Raw genomic sequence first — 21,408 nt, 5'->3', positions numbered from 1 at the left:
AAGGGGTAGGGGGTAGAGAAGCAGATGGTCACTTCTCCTGTGTGCCCTGACCAGGCATTGAACCTGGGACTTCCACACACAGGGCCAACATTCTACCACTGACGCAATCAGCCAGGGCCTGTTTGATCTGTTTTCAGTCATATCTTTTCAATCTGTTTTCTTGAAGCATTTATTGATGTGTGTATATATAATTTCTCTCTCTCTCTCTCTCTCTCTCTCTCTCAGACGTTTCTTTCTAATGAATTGACCATTACATTTCTTAAGTTCTGAAACAGCCAACAGACCATCGAAAGACATTTCTTCAGGCTCCTGTTTGAAACCAGCAGCTTCAGCAAACTGGGGGCCTTGATCCAGGGCCAATCATGTATGTATTTTAAATATTGTATATATCCTATGGTGTACATACTTTATACTTTATACAGTAGTGTTTATATTTTAAATTTTATGGAGCTGTTTATAACCTGTAACTATTTGATTTTTTTTCATATCTTCCAAATGTTGTTTTAATGGGTATGTGGGTGAATTGCAATTTAATCAATTCTCCACTTTTAACATTTAGATTGTATTCACTTTTTCACATTTATAGATAATACTTTGATGAATAGTCTAGTAGCCACATTTTTAGTCATATCTATGATTGTTTCCTTAGAATAAATTCATAGATATATTCATGGAATAAAGTCGTAAGTTTACTGATAGAATAAATTTTCCGGCTAAAAATATATATATATAAAATGTTAAGTCTTTTAGTATGTATTTGCACATTATAACACAACAATTATACTAATTAGGGTATGACTTTCTGCAGAAAACATAAGGCAATATTATCACACCAGTTCATTTCCTTTAGATTCTCTCCTACAGACCAATCTTCAGAAATAGTAATATTTTGAACTGTTTTCCTGAAAATAAAATTGTAAATAAAATAATCTGAGCTTATGTTTTAACAATCTGAAGCAAAATAACTAACTACTCTTTTTTTAAAATTAACATTCTTTTTTTATTTAGACAATTAATTTTAACAGGGAGACATTGATTAATTAAGGTACATAGATTCAGAGAAAATATCTCCAGCTCATTTTGACATTTGATTATGTTGTATACCCATCACCCAAAGTCAAATTGTCTTCCGTCACCTTCTATCTGGTTTTCTTTGTGCCCCTCCCCTCCTCCATCCCCTCCTTCTCTTTCCGTCCCCTCCCCCTGGTAACCACCAGACTCTTGTCTATGTCCATGAGAGTCTCACTTTTGTGTCCCACCTATGTATGGAATCATACAGTTCTTAGCTTTTTCTGATTTACTTATTTCACTCAGTATAATGTTATCAAGGTTCTTCCATGTTGTCATAAATGATCCAATGTCATCACTTCTTATGCCTGAGTAGCATTCCATAGTATATATGTATCACATATTCTTTATCCAATCATCTATTGAAGGGCTTTTTGGTTGTTTCCATGTCTTGGCCACTGTGAACAATGCTGCAATAAACATGGGGCTGCATGTGTCTTTACGTACCAGTGTTTATGAGTTTTGGGGGTATATACCCAGTAGAGGGATTGCTGGGTCATATGGTAGTTCTATTTTTAATTTTTTGAGGAACCACAATAAATTCTTCCATAATGGTTGCACTACTTACAGTCCCACCAACAGTGAATGAAGGTTCCTTTTTCTCCACAGCCTCCCCAACACTTGTTATTACCTGTCTTATTGATAATAACTAATCTAACAGGTGTGAAGTGGTATCTCACTGTAGTTTTGATTTGCATTTCTCTAATAGCTAATAAAGATGAGCATCTTTTCATATATCTGTTGACCATTTGTATTTCTTCCTGGGAGAAGTGTCTGTTCATGTCCTCTTCCCATTTTTATATTGGATTGTTTGCTTGTTTGTTGTTGAGTTTTATGAGTTCTTTGTATATTTTGGATATTAGGCCCTTATCTGTGCTTTTGTTTGAAAATATCATCTCTCATTTAGTTGGCTGTCTGTTTTGTTGTCAGTTTATTTTGCTGTGCAAAAGCTTCTTAGTCTGATGTAGTCCCATTCATTTAATTTGCCTTCACTTCCCTTGAATTTGGAGTTAAATTCATAAAGTGCTCTTTATGACCAAGGTCCATGAGTGTAGTACCTATGTTTTCTTCTATGTAATTTATTGTTTCAGGTCTTATATTTAGGTCTTTGATCCATTTTGAATTAATTTTAGTACAAGGGGACAAACTGTAGTCGAGTTTCATTCTTTTGCAGGTGGCTTTCCAATTTTCTTAACACTATTCATTGAAGAGGCTTTCTTTTTTCCATTGTGTGTTGTTGGCCACTTTACCAAAGATTATTTGACCATATATATGTGGTTTTATTTCTAGGCTCTCTATTCTTTTCCATTGGTCTGAGTGTCTATTTTTCTGCCAATACCATGCTGTTTTGATTATCATGGCCCTATAATATAGTTTGAAGTCAGGTATTGTAATGCCCCTAGCTTTGTTCTTTTCCTTTAGGATTGCTCTGGCTATTCGGGGGTTTTTATAGTTCTATATAAACCTGATGATTTTTTGTTCCATTTCTTTAAAAAATTACATTGGAATTTTGATGGGAATTGCATTAAATTTGTATATCGTTTTGGATAATATGGTCATTTTGACTATATTTATTCTTCCTAGAACAAGAAATATTTTTCCATTTTATTGTATCTTTTTACGTGTATTGTATTTTTTTACGTGTGATAAAAATACTTTTAATCAAGAATAAATAAAAACATAACAATTCAGAATTGTGGCTACATAAGAGGAAGGAAACAGGAAGAAAACAGGCGAGGGCAGGAGCACGTAGTAGATGTAAGTTATTATCAGTGTGTTAGTTCCCTAACTGGGTAGTGACTTCCTAGTGTTCATTATATTTTTAACAAATAAACACAAAAGTAGATAAAATTAAAGAAGCTCAACCGTGGACCACTGATGAGAGTGGGAGGTAAAACAAGGGTAACGAGGTCAACCAGGTCCACCTAAGGTCCACTGAAAATAAACTTGGGAGAGAAAGTTAGCAAACTTTGAGAAATGAGTTTTCCTATGGAGTGAAACGATGATGCTTCAAAACAAGACCCTATTAATATAAAATAAAACAAAAATAATTTGTTTGCTTAAAAAAGGAGTTACTAGAGTTGTCCACTGATAAGTCACTAAAGTAATATTTGATGAAAGATTATTAAGTGATTTTTTGGCATAGAACAGAGAATTTCAAAAGTTGAGTAACAACATACAAATTACCTCCAGTCTCTTTTGCACATTCATTTGAACAAGTTAATCACTATATATATTGATAATATACTGCTCATAAAAGCTATGGGACATTTCAAAATGACTATGAAGCAATAAAAGAAGCCTTTGATTATTTTTATTAAACAAGAACATCAGAAAAACAAATGACAAGTCAAAAGAAGTTGTTCAATTATGCAAATAGATGCAAAACCAACTTTTATTTTATTGGTGAAAATGCACTATACAAAAGGCTGAAAGTACTGGAGTATCTACATTCCCTGATCCTCTAATTTTTGTGAGCAGAGTAGCTATACATAATATATATCTCATAAAAATGGGGATATGTCATATTCATCAATATTTATTATTATGTACATGAACCAAGAGTTTAAAAGGTCAATAAAATTTTAGTTCACATGAATGCTTATGAAAATATGTAGCATATTTAACTTGATTTAAGCACATTTAAAACTTTATGGTCACTGTAAATTTTAAATTTTTCATTTCAGTTTACAGAGGAAATTAAGACAGTCCTGGCCAGTTGGCTCAGTACACAGAGTGGTGGCCTGGTGTGCAGACTTTCTGAGTTCGATCCTTGGTCAGGGTACACATGAGAAGTGATCATATTTGCTTCTCTTCTCTTCCTTCTCCTCCTTCTTCTCCTCCCATAACCAATGGCTCAATTGGTCCAAGCATCAGCCTCAGGCACTGAGAATAGCTCAGTTGATTGAGCATCGGCCCCAGATGAGGGTTGCTGGGTGGATCACGGTCAGGCACATACAGGAGTCTGTCTCACTATCTGCCCTCTCCTTCTTTAAAACAAACAAACAAACAAATAAATAAATAAGTAAGCCTGACCAAGCGGTGGCACAGTGAATAGAGCGTCAGACTGGGACACAGAGGACCCAGGTTTGGAACCCCAAGGTCACTGGCTTGATCACGGGCTCATCCGGCTTGAGTGCGGGCTCCCCAGCTTGAGCACAGGGTTGCTGGCTTGAGTGGGGGATCATAGACATGACTCCATGGTCACTGGCTTGAGCCCAAGGTCACTAGTTTGAGCTCAAGGTTGCTGGCTTGAGCAAGGGGTCACTTACTCTGCTGTAGCCCCCCGGACAAGGCACATATGAGAAAGCAATCAATGAACAACTAAGGTGCCACAACGAAGAACTGATGCTTCTCATCTCTCTTCTTTCCTGCCTGTCCCTATCTGTCCCTCTCTCTGTCTCTCTTTCTGTCTCTATCACACACACACACACACAAAATTAAGACAATGTGATAAATAAAAAAATGGAAAATTTGGAATGTGAACATAACTTTAAAGAGAAAAATAATGATGGAAAATATCCAGCGGTTAATGAAGTACTTTTTTAAAATGAATGATGGGTGATTGGATTTAGATTCTACTAGATAAGGGTAAAAGAGTCATATAATTATTTTAAAATGTAAGAATTTATGGAACGCAGAAAATGACATACTTTGCAATTCTGAAAAACTTTAGAAGTCATTCAAATTCTTCTAGGAAGCGTATGAACTAATCTCTAAATTCAAATCCCAGAATTTCAGAAACGAGGGTCTGCTTGGCCCAATGTGGATCAGATGTCTGCCCCTAGTAGAATCCGTTGTAGCCCGTGAGGTGGGGCCACAAGCCTTGCTGTCCTCTCAGCATAAGCCACACAGAGTTGGGTAAGGCAAGATCAGTAGCTCTCAGAGAAAGGGGTAGCACCCAAGAAAGCTTGACTACTTAATGAATGTTTTTATTTAATATGCAAGTGTTTCTCATATATAGAACCCCAGTGAACTTTTAAAAACTTATATTTTGTTTTTTTTCTTATTATTGACTTTTTGGGGTGACACTGGTTAACAAAATGATACAGGGTTCAGGTGCCCAATTCCACAACCTGTCATCCATACGCTGTATGCATCCCCCATGAACTTATTTTTATGCTTTATCCGCTCTTCTAAAAACTTGTTTGGGAGGGGGGGGGTGTTGTGGGGGTTTTTTGAGGAAATGAACTGTGGTCACTCGGGAATATATTGGCAACTACTATTGCAAAACTCTCTGAGGCACACTGACTTTCCAAGACCCAGGAGGGTGCTGGCCGCGCGGTCAGCCCCCCACCTGGGTTGTTCAGCAGCGGAAACACTGGGACCTTGATGTATCACAGGCACCTCCCTCCTGGCTTCTGCTTCCTTCCTCCTCCCAGGCAGTGGGCCAGTGTGTACTTCATCTTCCTTCTCCGGCATCCTTCAGCGCCTCTACCTCTTATTTCACAAGCCAACCTATATATTGCTTTTATATTTTTAATCAGGTTGAGTAATACAACTATCAGGCCAACATCAGGTTGATTTGCTTGTGAGTCTGAATCACACAAGGGGGAATTCACAGGTAACATGTAAAGACAGTGTGTCCACAGAGAGGTGCACTACATTCTCTGAGGGGCGTCAGTCTCCAGTTCCATTTCTCTACTTCAGACATGTCCGTGCTCACACCATGAACTTTATTACATCCAGTTACAACCAGCACCTTTTCTAAAAACAGCTGTATTAAGATATAATTTGCCCGTTTAAAATGTACAATTCAATGTTGTTAGTATATTCACAGAGTTGTGTAACCATCACATAACCTCATTTTAGAACATTTTTATCCCCCCCCCCCAGTCCATACCTGTTATCAGTCACTCACCTACCCCAGGCCTGAGGAGCCATGAACCTACTTTATGTCCCTATGGATTGCCTATTCTGGACTTTTCATATGCATAAAATCCTAAAATTTGTGACTGGATTCAAGGTTCATCCATGTTGTAGTATGAATTAGTACTTCATTTCTCTTTATTACTAATATGTAATATTCTGTTATACACATTTACCACTGTATTAGTTAGTCAGGGTGCCCCAGACAAACAGGCCCAACAGGGTGTGTGTGTGTGTGTGTGTGTGTGTGTGTGTGGTGTGTAGAGAGAGACAAGAGTGGAGAGGGGAGGGGAGGGGAAGGAGTGGGAAGGGAGGAGAGAGGAGGGAGAATTACTTATTTTTAAGGAATTAGTTCATGTGATTGTGGAGGCAAGTCCAAAACTGGTTGAATAGACTGGCAGTCTATAGACCCGGGGAAGAGTTCCAGTTCAAATCCAAAGGCAGTCTGCGGGCAGGATTCCTTCTTTCCTGGGGGAGGTCAATCTTTTGGCCTATTCAGGCCCTCAGCTGATTGGATAATGCCCACCCACACTATGGTAAACCGATTTACTCACAGTTCGCCGACTTATATGTTAAATTATCCAGAAAAATACTTACACAGAAACATCCAGAATAATGTTTGATGTGTTGACACATCAAATTAACCATCACAACATTTTACTTATCAATGCATCAGGTGATGGAAATTTGTGTTGTTCCCACTTTTCAGTTATTATGAGCTGCCGTGAACATTCATATGCACCTTTTTGTGTGAACATATGTTTTTATTCAGGAGTGACATTACTGGGTTAAATGGCAACTCCGTGTTTAACATTTTGGGGAACTGCCAACACCATTTCCCCAAACAGCTGCCGCATTTCACATTCTTACTAGCCGTGCGGAAGGGTTCCAATTTCTCCACAACTTTGCTATCACTTGTTCTATTTTTTAAATGTTTATTTATTGATATTAGAGAAAGAGGGAGGGAGGGAGAGAGAGGGGGACTGGAACATTGATCTGTTCCTATATGTACCCCAAACAGGGATCCCACCAGCAACACCGGCAACCTCTGCGCTTGCGGACAGTGCTCTAACCCAGTGGTCCCCAGCCCCTGGGTCGCGGACCAGTACCGGTCCACAGCCCGGGGCTTGGGGACCACTGCTATATCTTCTTTGGAGAAACACCTGTTCAGACTCTTTGTCCATTTGTTAATTGGGTTATTTTTTTTATTATTATTAAGTTGTAGAGTTCTTTATATATTTAGAATACAGGTCCCATATCTAATATGCAATTTGCAAATATTTTCTCCCACTCTGTGGACTATCTTTTCATTTTCTTAATATTTTTATTTATTTATTATTTTTTAAGACTTTATTTATTCATTTTAGAGAGGAGAGAAGGAAGGGGGGAGAGAGAGAGAGAGAGAGAGAGAGAGAGAGAGAGAGAAGAGAGGAGGAACAGGAAGCATTAACTCCCATATGTGCCTTGACCAGGTAAGCCCCCGGTTTTGAACTGGCGACCTCAGCATTCCAGGTCAACGCTTTATCCACTGCGCCACCACAGATCAGGCTCTTTTCATTTTCTTGATGATATCATTTGTAGCACAAAAGTTTTTACTATTGATGAAGTCCAGCTTATTCACTTTTTGGTTTTGTTGCTTATGCTTCGGCTTTACATTTAAGAGAACATTGGCTTTATATTTAAGAAACATTTTTGGACCCAGGTCCAAAAATCTACTTCTCTGTTTTCTTTGAAGAGTTTTATATTATAGCTCATATATTTGTGTATAGTTTTGAGTTCATTTGTATGTGGTGTGAAGAAGGAATCCTATTTTGTCGTTTTGCATGTGGCTATCTAGTAGAACCAGCATTTGAGCTTATACTTTTATTTACCAAATTTGTTCTGAGTTAAACTAATCTTTTTTTTTTTTAACTTTATTGATTTGAGAGAAAGAGGAAGGGAGGAAGAGAGAGGCAGAGAGAGAGTCAGACTCAGGAACATTTATCTGTTCCTGTATGTACCCTGACCAGGGATTGAACCAGCAACCTCTGTGTCAATTGAGCTATCTGGCCAGGGCATAAAGAACAATTTTTAAAAAGTCTCAAATTGGCCTCAGATTTTAAATAAGATTCTCTATACACACATTTGCTACTAAAAAAAAAAAAGGAACTGAAGCCATTCAAATGTAAATTATATAGATTCCTTATAAGTTATTGACATCAAGTTAGACAAGAAAAAGATGCAAGAAAAAGATATCACAGAACTTCTATCATAGGTTATCAACATATTGGCATACAGTCTATCTGAGCAGAGTAGCTCTCAAGCTGCTGCATGTTACCTTAAAGCTACTGGCAAGGAAAACAAAAAGTACAAGAAAGAATAATGGCTAAATCAACTCCATGTCAGAATTATTTTCCATGCTGATATTATCAGAAATATCACCATGATATAGGCAATAACAGCAGCTACATCTGAATCTTCTGAATCTTGATTCAATCTCCAGTTTCCTCTCCTCTGGGGTTTTTTGAAGCAGGGATATGGTGCGGTATCTAATAATTTGTAACATCCTTTGCATCCTTTCTTTCCGAGCAGTTGCCAAAGTCCTCACTCCGCGTCTCCTCCTGTAGATTGTGGCTTCACCCAGCCCCAGTCCAAGCCCCTTTACGTCTTTTGCTCTGTCCTGTTGTTGGGCTTCTGGTTGAAGGGGGGCTTCTGGTAAAAGGAAGGGACCTTGGTGCTGGGGTTGAGAGTCAAGTTACTGAGGTTCTTTGCTAGTACCTCTGACTCAGCTTGAGTGCCAGCGGAATCTTCTTCAATGGGGCATCTCAGACGACTCCGGGGTCGAGGTTGGGCTAACCTTTGGTGAGTTCATTGGAAGTCTAGCCAAAGCCTGAAGCTCCTCCTAGATCCCCACGAAGGGTTGGGGCAAAAGGGGAGCTCGAAACTCTCAAATTGCCACAAAGTAGTCCGGAGAGTTCCGTATAGCCCAGAAATAGTGGGGAAAAAAAATCCAAATTCAAACAAAACGTGGTGAAAGGAACAGCTAACGGCCTAAAAAACTAATCTTTTCTATGCAAGTTACTTTAAGAGAAAATGTTATAGCACTTCCATTAATGTATAGCAGATATAATTTGCCATAAAAAGAAGACAACAGCCTGACCTGTGGTGGCGCAGGTGGATAAAGCGTCGACCTGGATCGCTGAGGTCGCCGGTTCGAAACCCTGCACTTGTCTGATTAAGGCACATGTGGGAGTTGATGCTTCCTGCTCCTCCCCCCTTTCTCTTTCTTTCTCTCTCTCTCTCTCTCACTCTCACTCTCTAAAATGAATAAATAAATAAAAAAAATTTTAAAAAGAAGACAACATAAGTATAAATACTAGAGAAACAAAACAACACTATAAAATTTTAGAGTTACAGAGGAGTGCTGAAGACCTCCTTTTTTGTTAAAAAGGTTGATCAGAGAGTGTCAGGAAGGTATCAATTTTAGCTTAGGCTTTATTAGGCTTGTTATCAATACTAGCACCAAACTGAGATGTCCCCAGTTAGAAAGATTAAAAGAGCATTAAAAAGGAAACACTTGTCTCACTGAGTGATTTGAAAAGATTCAGGGCTTTTTTTCTGAATGGATAGGTATATAGGAATTTCCCATGCCCCTTCAGTGTGTGGGGAGTTTCTCTTCATCACTAGCTACAGCAGTATTGGAAAGGGCCTGGGCTGGTGAGGGAGCTCACTGTGAGTTTGGTCCTAGGCTCATCACCTGTGGCCTGGCCTTCATGAGCCTTGTTTGCGCAGCTGTAGAAAACCTCTCCCTAATGGGTGGTGTGAGGATGCAACACTATGGTCTATGGAAGGCAGCCCAACACAGAGTAGGCATATAGAAAAGTGAGTGCCCTCCTGGCATTCTTGCCACTTTGAGAAAAACAGAGAATCTGATAACCAAGCCGTGTTTTCCAAAACGTGGCTGCAGACCCAGCAACGTCAGAACTCCCTCGAGAGGACCACCCCCAACTGGATGACTCCACTGCACACAGTTTGGGAAGCGCTCCCACAAACCTGGCTTGGCTCTCTATGGTTTCTTTCACTTCAGACTGGAGTTGGCAAGTTTTTCCAGCTGAATCTGAAATCTGAATCCATTCCATTCCTGAAGCTACAACCTCTGACAACCACTGCCAAGATGTTCTTGAGGCTCGGGAAATTTGGTTTTATGAATGAAGAAGGAAAAAGCTAAAAATCAGAGAATCCAAACACACCGCCAAATGTTCAACCTTCCTAAAAGCAGCACTGGTGTCCGTGGTCTGTCCTGCCCTCTTCTCCTGCCAACGTCTGACCGCAGATACTTAGAAGCAGAAACCAGGTGCCAAGGCCACCAACGAGCTGCAGAAAGAAGGGGCTGGGAAATCCCAACGAGAATAATCAGTTCCTGAACAACCACAAGCTCACTCACATCCGAGGCTAGGCCAGGCACTGTGGGGTACAGATGTGTGAGGGGATCCAGGAGCCCGCACCGAGGACCTCACTTTCCAGGACAGGGAGATGAGGTCACATTAAATGTCTATACAGGCGGGCAACCGAGGTATGACCACTACTAACCTGAGTTCAGGGGAGAGAAATAGAGGCTGATGCACCAACAGAGGAGGAGAGGGGCAGACAGGCCAGGGTGGGGAGCCTGGGAGCTGGGGCACACGGTGCGATGGAAGGCGGACAAGAGAAGGGATGCAGAAGATTATAAACTTGGTGTTCTTTCTGTACCACAATCAACTAATTCACTTTCCCCCTTCACGTCCTATGTTTCTGATTTCGGTTGGCAGGTGGAATCTGGAATGTAGCCTTGAGCCTGCTTGCCCTCCTAGTTGGTAGTTGTTAATTAAGACAACTACTGTTGATAGGGGTGCAAGGAATAGAAAAATGCTGACTAGAGTTTAAAACTGGTGAGATAAATCTGGTGGTGGAAAATATTCAGAAGAAAGAAGAACTCCTATCTGCTTGATAGCGGCTTGCCTGGAAAATGTATGCTTGTAACCATCTTGTGCGGTTTGCATCCATGCAGGTATCCTGACAAGGTTGCTTTGACAAACACCCCGGGAGCATGTAGCCTCTCAAAGTCTACTGTTCTTTCCTGTGTTGTACAAGCTTTAACCTCAAAGCCTTACATGTGGGGTGACAATGATGTGGTAGTTATAGAGGAGAGAAAAACCAAGTGAAAGGCCAGGAGACCTGAAATGTCCTTTGTAATGTTCCATAAGAAATGGATAGGGGAAGATAGGGAACAGGTGACAGACAATTGGCAGCCACTGGGGCCAAATTTGATAGACATGGACCTGTTTCTCAACTCCTTCCCAAGTCGACTCACTCAGTTGAAGCTGGGTGATAGGTGGTACATGGTGGTTTGCTTTCCTGTTCTCTCTACTATTGCATATATTTGAAATTTTCCAAAATAAAAAAAAATTAATTGCCTAATTGATTATCATGTAACCAGAGGTACCAAATTGTACTTAAAATGTACTCAGTACCCTGGTCCGATGACTCAATTTGTTAGGGCTGTGTTTTTTCAACTGCCGACCCACAGAGTCTATAGAGTCTATAATCACTGGATCTATAATCTGCATACAACTTCAGGATAGTTAACTCTTTCACAGACTGGCAGGAAATTTCTGGCAGATAGGCACTGGTCCATGGACCGGCAGTTGAAAACCAACTGGGTTAGAGCATCTTCCCAATATACCAGGGTTGCGGGTTAGATCCCCAGTGAGGACACATTTAAGAATCAACCAATGAACGCACAAATAAGTGGAACAACAAATTAATGTGTTTTTTTCTCTACCTTCCTCTCTCTTTCTAAAATCAATCAATAATTTTTTTTATAAAATAAAATGTACTCAAATAACATTTGTTACTTCTAAAGTATTTCAAGTCTAAAGTATTTTGTTCAACAGAAGACTTTTAAAACTTTATCTTCATCTCCTCCTCCCAGCCAAAGAAAAATTAATAAATTGATTACTCTGGTAAATTCTTTATTCAAATGAATTGACTGTGACATCCTTGAGCAGAAAAGTACAGAGTGGAGCAAGGAAAGGTGAGGCAGGGAAGAAGGTTTGGTGCAGAATGTGGAAGTTGGGCTGAACTGTTTGAAGTTTCCTAGTTTGACAAGAATAAATTTATAGTTTAAATTAAAAGATAATATAACAACATTAATAGTTTTGTTTTGTTTTGTTTTTTATTCAGTGAGAGGAGAGGAGGCAGAGAGACTGTGTATGTGTCCCTACTGGGATCCACCTGAAAAGTCCACTAGGGGCGATGCTCTGTCCTTCTGGTGTATTGCTCCATTGCTCAGCAACCAAGCTCTTCTTAGTGCCTGAGGTGGAGGCCATGGAGCCACCCTCAACACTTGGGGCCAACTCTAATTGAGCCTTGGCTGCAGGAAGGAAGAGAGAGAAAGAGAGACAGAAACAGAGACTGAGAAGCAAGAGGGGGAGGGGTGGAGAAGCAGATGGGCACTTCTCCTGTGTGCCTTAACCAGGAATCAAACCCGGACATCCACATGCCAGGCCAATGTTCTACCACTGAGCCAACCAGCCTGAGCTAACAGTTTTGAGAAGGAAAAAAAAGTTACCCATATTATACCACCATTAACTTTCTATTGACATCTTCCAGACTTTGTCCACATGCAAACATAACTCATACAACCGTATCAGTATCCTTGTCTTCTCAACATTATGATAAATGTACTCCAATGATTCTATACAGCTTTCATAATTAAAATTTGAATGAGAAAACACAATTTAATTATATAAATATACCATTACTTCTATTTTATTATTGAGAGAGAGGGACAGACAGACAAGAAGGGGAAGAGATGAGAAGCATCAAATCATAGTTGCATCACTTTAGTTCTTCATTTTGCTTTCTCATATGTGCATTGACCAGGGGTGTCCAGCCGAGCCAGTGACTCCTTGCTCAAGCCAGCAACCTTGGGGTCATGTCTATGATCCCACTCTCAAGCTGATGACTCTGCACTCAAGCTGGTGAGCCCACACTCTAGCCAAATGAGCCCATGCTCAAGCTAGCAACCTTGGGGTTTTGAACCTGGGTCCTCAGCATCCAAGTTTGATATTCTATTCACTGCGCCACCACCTGGTTAGGTAGGTTACCATTACTTTTTAAACAATGCTTCTACTACCAATTATTTCAGGTTGTCTTCAGATTTGGTTTTGTTCCTCTTGTTGCTTGATTATTATAGAGATGATGTATAAAAAACACTTAGCACAGTGCCCAGCATATAGTGCATGTGATAGCTAACTTTATGTGTCAACTTGGGTGACCCATCTTTCCCTGTCCTGGGACATCAGAGCTTCTGGTTCTCAGGTCTTTGGACTCTAGGACTGACACCAGCAGCCTCCCAGTTGTCAAGCCTCCGTCCTCAGACTGAATTATGCCACTGGCTTTCCTGGTTTTCCAGCTTACAGATGGGACATCTCAGCCTCCGTAACTATGTGAGCCAATTCCTATTTTTAAAAAATATATACAAGTAGATAGGTAGATAGATAGACAGATATTTCCCATTGGTTCTGTTTCTCTGGGGAACCCTGACTGATACAGAGCTCTATAAATTTTTTCTATTATAGAAAATGTTTGTCTTATAAAGAATATTACAGTAAATATCTTTATGGATATAAGTTTTATAAAATAATTTTATTTTGTAATAATCATGTTTGTTGTAAATAAAACAATACACAAAATACAAAGAAAGTAAACATTATTCGATGCTAACACATGTATATATGTATATACGAACACAAAGATGTATAAATATATGCAATATAATGTACATGGGATGTGATACATGCTATTATGTAACTGGCTTATCTCATTCAGCAATATGCCATGGAACTCTTACATCACTGTATAATTTTCCATCATCATTTAAATCAATCCATAATGTTCCCTTGCACACACCATAATTACCGTACCAATTTCTTATTAATAGATATTTAGACTTTCTCTTTTTTCAAGTTTATAAAAGTAAATTTATACAGCTCTCTTTGCTTCTGATTATTTATGTGATCAATTCCCAGGTGTAGAACTCATGAGTTTTTGTTTTTGTTTTTGTTTTTGTTTTTTTTCTCATGAGTTTTTATATTACAAGATCATTTTAGAATTGTGAAGAGTAAAATAATTGGTGGGAGGGCACCCCATTACTGAAAGAGAGTAAACCAAGTTCTGTCCATCTTGGAGACGGCCAGCCAGAAAGAAAACCCAGTGCCTGTTATACAGGCGCGGGCGCACGCGCTCACGCACACGCACAGCTCTGCCCTCAGGCTATAGCATACAATCTGCAGAACAGCACTGGTAATGGGCTCTGTTATTAATTAGGACCCTCACAAACTAGTCTGCAGGATTTCAGAATATGTATTGACGAGGATGGATTTGGGTAATGAAATGGCAACTCTACAGACAAGCAGAAAATTAGAAATATAAAACTATTAGCAAAGATCATTTAGGTCATTTATATTTCAAACAATAATAGAAACTAGATAAGAGAGAGCAACAGACCAGAAGCTCAGAGCCGTGCGATCTTGATCTGGCTCCACAGATCTCTGAGTTTGTTGTTTTCCTTTCTTCTCACTTCCTGAGCACCTGGCTGCTGTGAGAAATACACAGATGCAGGGTTAGAACCCCTGACTTGAATTTTCAAGGCTGCCTCTATTTCGAAATAATCACATATTGTATAAAAACAAAATCTGCACATTCTTGCAATAAAATTATAAAATATTTACTAAAGTCATCAAATTTTTCTTTTATAATCCTTTAGTATAAACACTCACAATTTTTATATGGTTTATGAGGTTTAGTCTGGCTCTTTGACTGTATCAGGGACAGTCCTGATCCAGGGCACGTCGGGCAGTGGGAGGAACCAGCCGGAGGCTCCGATTGCAGCCTGACCTCCTGTGGAAAGCCCTTTAAAGAAGCAAATGCCTCTTTGGACTCATAAAGTTTCACCAGTTACCTGGCAGAGAAATAAAAAAGACAAGACTCAAAAGTTTACTAAACTAAGGACAATAACCTCCTTGCTAAGCAGGTTAAAATCAGACGTGGATCTCACAGCAACACCAATGAGGCACAGTGGACAACTTGCCCAAAGTCACCCAGCCTGAAGGGTGTCACCAAGCCCTTCTTACTGCAAACCCTGTCTTTTCTCCTCAGTGTGCTAGCCGCAAAACACGTGCTCGGAAGAAATTCGGCAAGAACTAGGAGGACGTTCTCTAGCGGAGCAGTAAATGACCTCCGGGAGCCTCTTGCCGCCGCCACCCAGCGCGGGCAGCCCCCTCCTGAAGCCCTCCATCTCTTTGCTTACCTCCTCCCAGAGGATGGGCCTCAGCATGAAACTTCCGCCAGCGCACAGCATCTCCACACAAAAATTAGGTTTCATTTTTTTAAGAGAGCTTTTTAAAAAATGCCGAAGCCCAGGTCCCACTCGGATGAATTGCGTCTGAATATCTGGAGAGAGGTTCTGAGCATGGTGGTTTTTCTTAAAACTCTCCTCCAGTAACTTTAACATACAGCTAAGGTGGGGAACCACTGTCCCAGAGCCAAACACACAGCTCTCTGCCCGGGCTGCACAGATTTTTTAAAAGAAATATCCCCCAGCTTCTATCCCAGGCCAGCCAAATCCACATCTCTGAGAACAGTCTTTCACACTACACCGCTCTACAGTTTAATGTAGAATTGCTCTACTTTGTACATCTGTTTCATGAGTTGACTTGTAGGATATATTTAGATGACTATTATACACTGAGAATTAAGAAAAAAAATCTCTGCGAGGGGCCTAGTATGACTTTCTTAAGCTCCCCACGTGATGGCCATGAGCCATGAGAACCAGATACGGAGCCACTGAGTGTCAGGCTGTCTCCTTCAGGGTCATAGAGCACAGAGAGGTCAGAGGTCCCAAGAGAGGTGTTGGCCACAAGGCTCCTATTGTCTCAAAAGGAATTCCTCAAGACACAATGGAAAGCCGCCTTATTCTGTGGAATCCACCAGGAGCCCAAGTCCGGTAGGAAGCCCTGGCCAGGTGCTGAGGGAGATACAAAGATGTTAACAATAACTGCAAACACTGATTGCCACTCACTTGTTCAGGCATTGTTCTAGGTGCTTTGCTCATGCACTCATTTAAAACTAGCTGCAGAGCTATGAAGATGTTACCCTTAGCTCTTTTTATTGATGAGGAAACTGAAAGAATAACTAACTTGCCAAAGATCACACCGTTTGCTGAGCGGCAGAATAGGAATTAGAACCCAGGCAGTGATGTTCACCCCTGGGCTCAAGGAGCTTACAGTCTGGTAGTGTGATGAGACAGGCTTCCTACTAATTCCCCAGCGAGGCAGAATGTGATAAATGTACAGTCCGGTAGTATGATGAGACAGGCATCCTACTAATTCCCCAGCATGGCAGAATGTGATAAATGTGCTGTTCGGATAAGTGCTGTGTATTTGGGGCAGATTAACTTCATCAGAGGATCCAGGGAAGCTTTCAGGAAGGTGATGGTACCAGAGCAAGAGTACTGAAAGGTTTGGGCAGAGGTCCTCGATCTCTGCTCCTATGAGAGCTGGATGTGTCTTCAGCTAGAATGAGTGTTTTGCCACTAAAACGGAGCACCAGCAGCCTAATTCCATTGGTAGAAAAATTCAACAACTAATGGTGTCTTTTTCCTTTCTTTCAAGTTTTTCTGTCACAAATTTTCCTAAAACTTTAATGCCTGCTAACATGTGCGTGCTCATAAAGGAGAAGAGGGGAGGAAAAGGAATATGTAACAAATGAATATTAATGGCAGTCACATCAATCCTGCCTAGTTCTCTATTTATTTTGTTTGTTGTCAATGGTCACCACTTCATATTATATACGTAAGACTCTATTATATAACTATCACTCTGCTAATGAAATGATTCCCCTTGTAAGTGTAGAATTAATTAGACCAGAATCTTATGATGCTCTCAGAGTTTTCTCTGACTCCAGGTGCCTCCCTATGACTTAGGTGAGAACCTCTACTAATGCAGAGCAACCTCCCCGCCCCCCCCCCCCCCCATCAGCAAAAATAATGAAGAGGAGAAGACAGCACCTAAGAACCTAAGTTAGTTACCCTGGTGATAATAACTGATGAATACCTCGTTTAGAAGAGGCTCACATGACCCTCAGATCCCCTGGGGACCGTGGGAGAAGTGCAACTGTGCTGTGACATGTTGCAGCAAAATTTAAAGGAAAATTGTGGGCGCAAGGAGGGAACGGGGAGTCAGCTAGATTCATGTAGAGTTCCGGGATTATTCTAATACAGTATGTGGAACAAGTTGGACTAATGCATGAAAAAGCTTGGTTTACTTTTGTCCCACACTTAAAACTCCCATTGTCTGGACTTTTGAGCCCAGGAAGAAGACGGATTTGACCAAATGGTGCACAAAACCGTGACTGCTTCCAACCCTTTAGATAGAAGGCTGCTGAGGCAGATGTGCTCCCTGCTCCTGGGGGTTTATTCTCTGCCAGGGAAAGGAACTGTGAAGTAATCCAAACAGTATAACATAACCCTTGACTCTTAGGGACTTTCCCACTTGAGAATACAGATCACGGGAAACTGGTCACCTGGATAATCTTCCTCATTCTACACACAAGAAGGGGCCCCGGGAGAGGGTGGTCTGCCGGAGACCAGTGCCCACTCTTCCACTCCCAGCTGGGGGCCTCCTGCCTCTCCAAACCCCACCGCTTTGACAAACTACTGAACAAAGGGCTTTACACTTAACCAAAGCTGCAGCTGGGTTTTTTATCTCTATGGAAGGTGACTATTGGGACATATTGAATAAAAAATTTATATTTAACAATCTTTCACCATGTGGAAACAGTCTCATTTCCCTGAAACAATTAAGACACAGAAAACAGCTCAGGTTGTTTATATATGTGTGTGTGTGTGTGTGTGTGTGTGTGTATGTATATATATGTATAAAATTGGTTTAGATATAGTTTTCTGATTTATTAAGAAATCAGAAAAGTAAATAAAATTAAGTTGAAAAGTTGCCCCCAGTGGAGAAACAATGAACTAACCACATACTTCAAAGTCTCAGAAAAATCATTATACCCTGAACCACATGTAAGTGCGCTAACTAGGAAATAAATATGCCATAAAGGAATCTGGGTACTGGTGGTGGGCTTAGCCTGGGCTATACCCTCAAGGAACTGACTCTTTTGTTGCAACAAGACTAGACACATACAAGGTCAGCCCCATGTATATGACACTACATGACTATGGAGCATGATGACAGAGAGAAACACTGTGCAAAGTTGAAAGGACGAGGTGTGGATTCTGCTCTGCTACTGAAAATCTCTGTAGCCCTGAGAAAAGCTTGTGTCCCTATTAGCTTAATGTCATATAAAAGGAGATAATGAGAATGCCTCGCCCACAGGGCAACTGTGAGCGTCAAATGAGACCAGTGACAGGACCCTATGACTCTAAACATTCATCATCAATATTACAAACAAGCTAAATAAATGGAGTGTACAGATCCTGATTCTGGTTCATATTAGCCTGCTGTATCTATTCCCATCCTCTTATTTCAACTTTCTTGTTTTAATTATGTTTCTTGTAAGCAATCTTTAATATAATCCAAAAATCTGAGACTCTGGTTTACTTAATCCACTTACATTTTTTGTAATCCGTGTTACATCAGAATTTCTTCCACCTTATTTTACATTTACTGTAATCTTTGTTCTTTTTTTTTCTGCTTTTCGCTAGATAAACTGAGTTTATATCTGACTTTTTCATTTTCTTTCTCTCCTATGGTGGTGGTTTTTATAACTAAACTGTTTACAAAAATTAGGGGACTATGAAGTGACAAAATATCCCCTAAGTTTTGTGAGCAGTATATATTCATGTTTGTTCAATCTCTGTAATTTCCTCTTAACCAGAGAGGCACTTTAGCCCTTCTCATATGTCATAATATCTCCAACTCCAACCTATGGATGAAAACAAGGTCTATGGAAAGTAACGTCACAGGGCGATCTGATCATCAACTCTTTGCTGGGTAGGTCACGGTGGGTAGTGATGACCCAGACCCATAACTTTATTGAAATGTTTTAAGCCAGTCCTGTCCACTGTTCTTGTGCATCTAGGTCCGTGGTAGTCAACTTGGTCCCTACCACTCACTAGTGGGCGTTCCAGCTTTCATGGTGGGCGGTAGCGGAGCAACCAAAGTATAAATAGATAGATTTAACTATAGTAAGTTGTTTTATAAAGATTTATTCTGCCAAACTTAGTGAAAATCTGACATAAAGTACTTGGTAAGTAATTATTATTATATGCTTTAACTTGCTGTATGTAACTCTGCTTTATAAATTTTATAAAAGTTAAGTTACTTCCCTACTTTATAAATCACCATTACTGTGGAACGGGTGGGCAGTTAGAAAACTTTACTACTAACAGAGATACAGAAGTGGGCGGTAGGTATAAAAAGGTTGACTACCCCTGATCTAGGTGAACACACCTTTAAAATACGAGAACTATTAGCACTCTTAGGGGATACTAACCCTCAAGAGAACAATTAACCGTAACTATCCCATAATCTGATCCTACCCTGCTTGCCCCCACTTCCATGAAGTCTTCTCTTCTCAATTTCAATATATAAAAGCTGCAAAGCTGTCATTCTCCAGAGCATTTGAGATCTTGCTCCCCAGCACATGTCATCAGATTGGCTCAAATACAGACATAAAAATTCTTTACAGGTTTGGATGTTTCTTACCTTGACAAATCTTAATGCTAATGCCTAGAGTTTTAATTGCTGTAATGAAGTTTCTCTTTAAGGGAACAGTACACCGGGGGACAGCAGATGGTAGAAGGTAAAGGGGTGATAAATGGTGGTGGGAGACTTGGGGTGATGAACACACAATATAATATAGAGATGATGCATTACAGAACTGCACACTTGAAATGTATAAAATATTAACCAGTCATCCCAGTAAATTCAATAAAAAGATAGCAGTAAACATTCAAAAACATCTAATCACCCTTCTTTCCATATCTCTTGTAGCCTCTTCCAGGTTTTTTCTCTTAATATTGCTCCTGAAGTACGTTCTTGAGGACTTTTGTGAGGTAAATCTTCTGAGGTTTGTATAAAAGTATTTTTAAATGCTGTCACAAACTAATGGTAATTTGGCTAGATATGCAATTTTAATCTTTTTTGATATTTATATTCAATAATGTTTTTGAAAAACCAGATGTCAATCCAATTTGTTCCTTTGAGAATAATCTACTTTTTCTCTATAAATTTTTAGATGACTCCTATCTTTGAAATTTTTAAATTTCACAGTAACCAACACTACTCTCTATATTCATACTGTGCTTGAGTTTTCTAAACAGTAAGTATCACTACCTACTATTATACATTTGTTTTTCACCCCACCCACACACTAGAATATAAACTCCATGATAATAGGACCTATTTTTGTTCACTGTTGTAACCTCTGATCTTGAACACTGAAACAACAGGTGCTCAGTGAATACAGATTCAATTATGGTTCTCTATTCGCTAGGCTTTGCCCATTAAACTCATTCTTCAAGAAAATCACAAAATCTGAAGCCAAATTCTGAAATGATCATACTACGCCTTGAATCTGTGCTTTTCCCCATCTGTTCTGATAAACTTGGCAGGATCACAGGACAAAGAACTTTTTACTTTTTCTCGAGACTTCTTTACGTACTTGGTTTAAAGACGTCTCTCCTTTAGGCTTCTGTTTATTCTTTTTATTAATTTAAATTTATTGTGTTTACATAGATTCAAGTGTCCCACCGAATGCACCCCCCCACCCCATGTTCCCCTCCACACACCCCTTGCCCCCCTCTCCCCAACGCCCTCCCCCCTCCCTCCAAGGATTTGCTTTTCTGCTCTCTATAAAGCTGTGTTATGTGTATATAATTTCACCAATCTCTTTCCCTTCTCTGATCCTCTCCTCTCCTCCCTTTTCTGTTTATTCTTCAGCTTTACAAAATTTAAAGGTCCTCTGGCAAGGTTGGGGATAGGGTGCCAGGAGGGGAAGAGAAAAATCCACCCCCCTTTCCTCATCTAAAATGGATCCCTGGCCATATCCCAGGTCCTCACATCTCAACTGTATCCACCTGGAACTCTCAGACACTCCAAGTGATCCCAAGGAGTATTTTTTGAAAAAACTATAGCTAAAAGCACAATTTCCACATTAATTATGCACCGGCATCTTTTATGCTAATGGTATCTTGTTCAAAGTAACATGACAAATTACGCATTTGCCAGGATATTTAGTGACAAAGACTGCCTACTTCTAAAATTTTTAAAACTCTAAAAAGCAAGCTGCTGTGGCACTAGGGTCTATGGGTAGGTGATTTTTTTTATGACTGTAACAAGATGATTTTTTTATTCCCTCAAAAAAAATTTTGCAAAAATATTTTGATAGTGTGAAGCAATAACACAAGTAAGCAACTGCGTACAA

The 21,408-nt window shown here is 40.0% G+C and overlaps 1 non-coding gene and 1 pseudogene across 1 annotated transcript; both read right to left on the bottom strand.

Annotated features, from left to right (window-relative positions):
* Positions 1-223: 223 nt before the first annotated feature.
* On the bottom strand, positions 224-360 carry LOC136309828 (small nucleolar RNA SNORA2/SNORA34 family). Its single transcript, XR_010726462.1, has one exon. It is a non-coding gene; the product is annotated as a small nucleolar RNA SNORA2/SNORA34 family (small nucleolar RNA).
* Positions 361-8,302: 7,942 nt separating this feature from the next.
* LOC136307593 (developmental pluripotency-associated protein 3-like) lies at positions 8,303-8,788 on the bottom strand (annotated as a pseudogene).
* Between the last annotated feature and the right edge of the window lie 12,620 nt (positions 8,789-21,408).

The sequence above is a fragment of the Saccopteryx bilineata genome, chromosome 6 (genome assembly GCF_036850765.1).
Source record: "Saccopteryx bilineata isolate mSacBil1 chromosome 6, mSacBil1_pri_phased_curated, whole genome shotgun sequence".
In the NCBI taxonomy this organism is placed as follows: domain Eukaryota; kingdom Metazoa; phylum Chordata; class Mammalia; order Chiroptera; family Emballonuridae; genus Saccopteryx; species Saccopteryx bilineata.
Note: the sequence above shows the minus strand (reverse complement) of the source record. Positions and strands in the feature narration are given on the sequence as shown.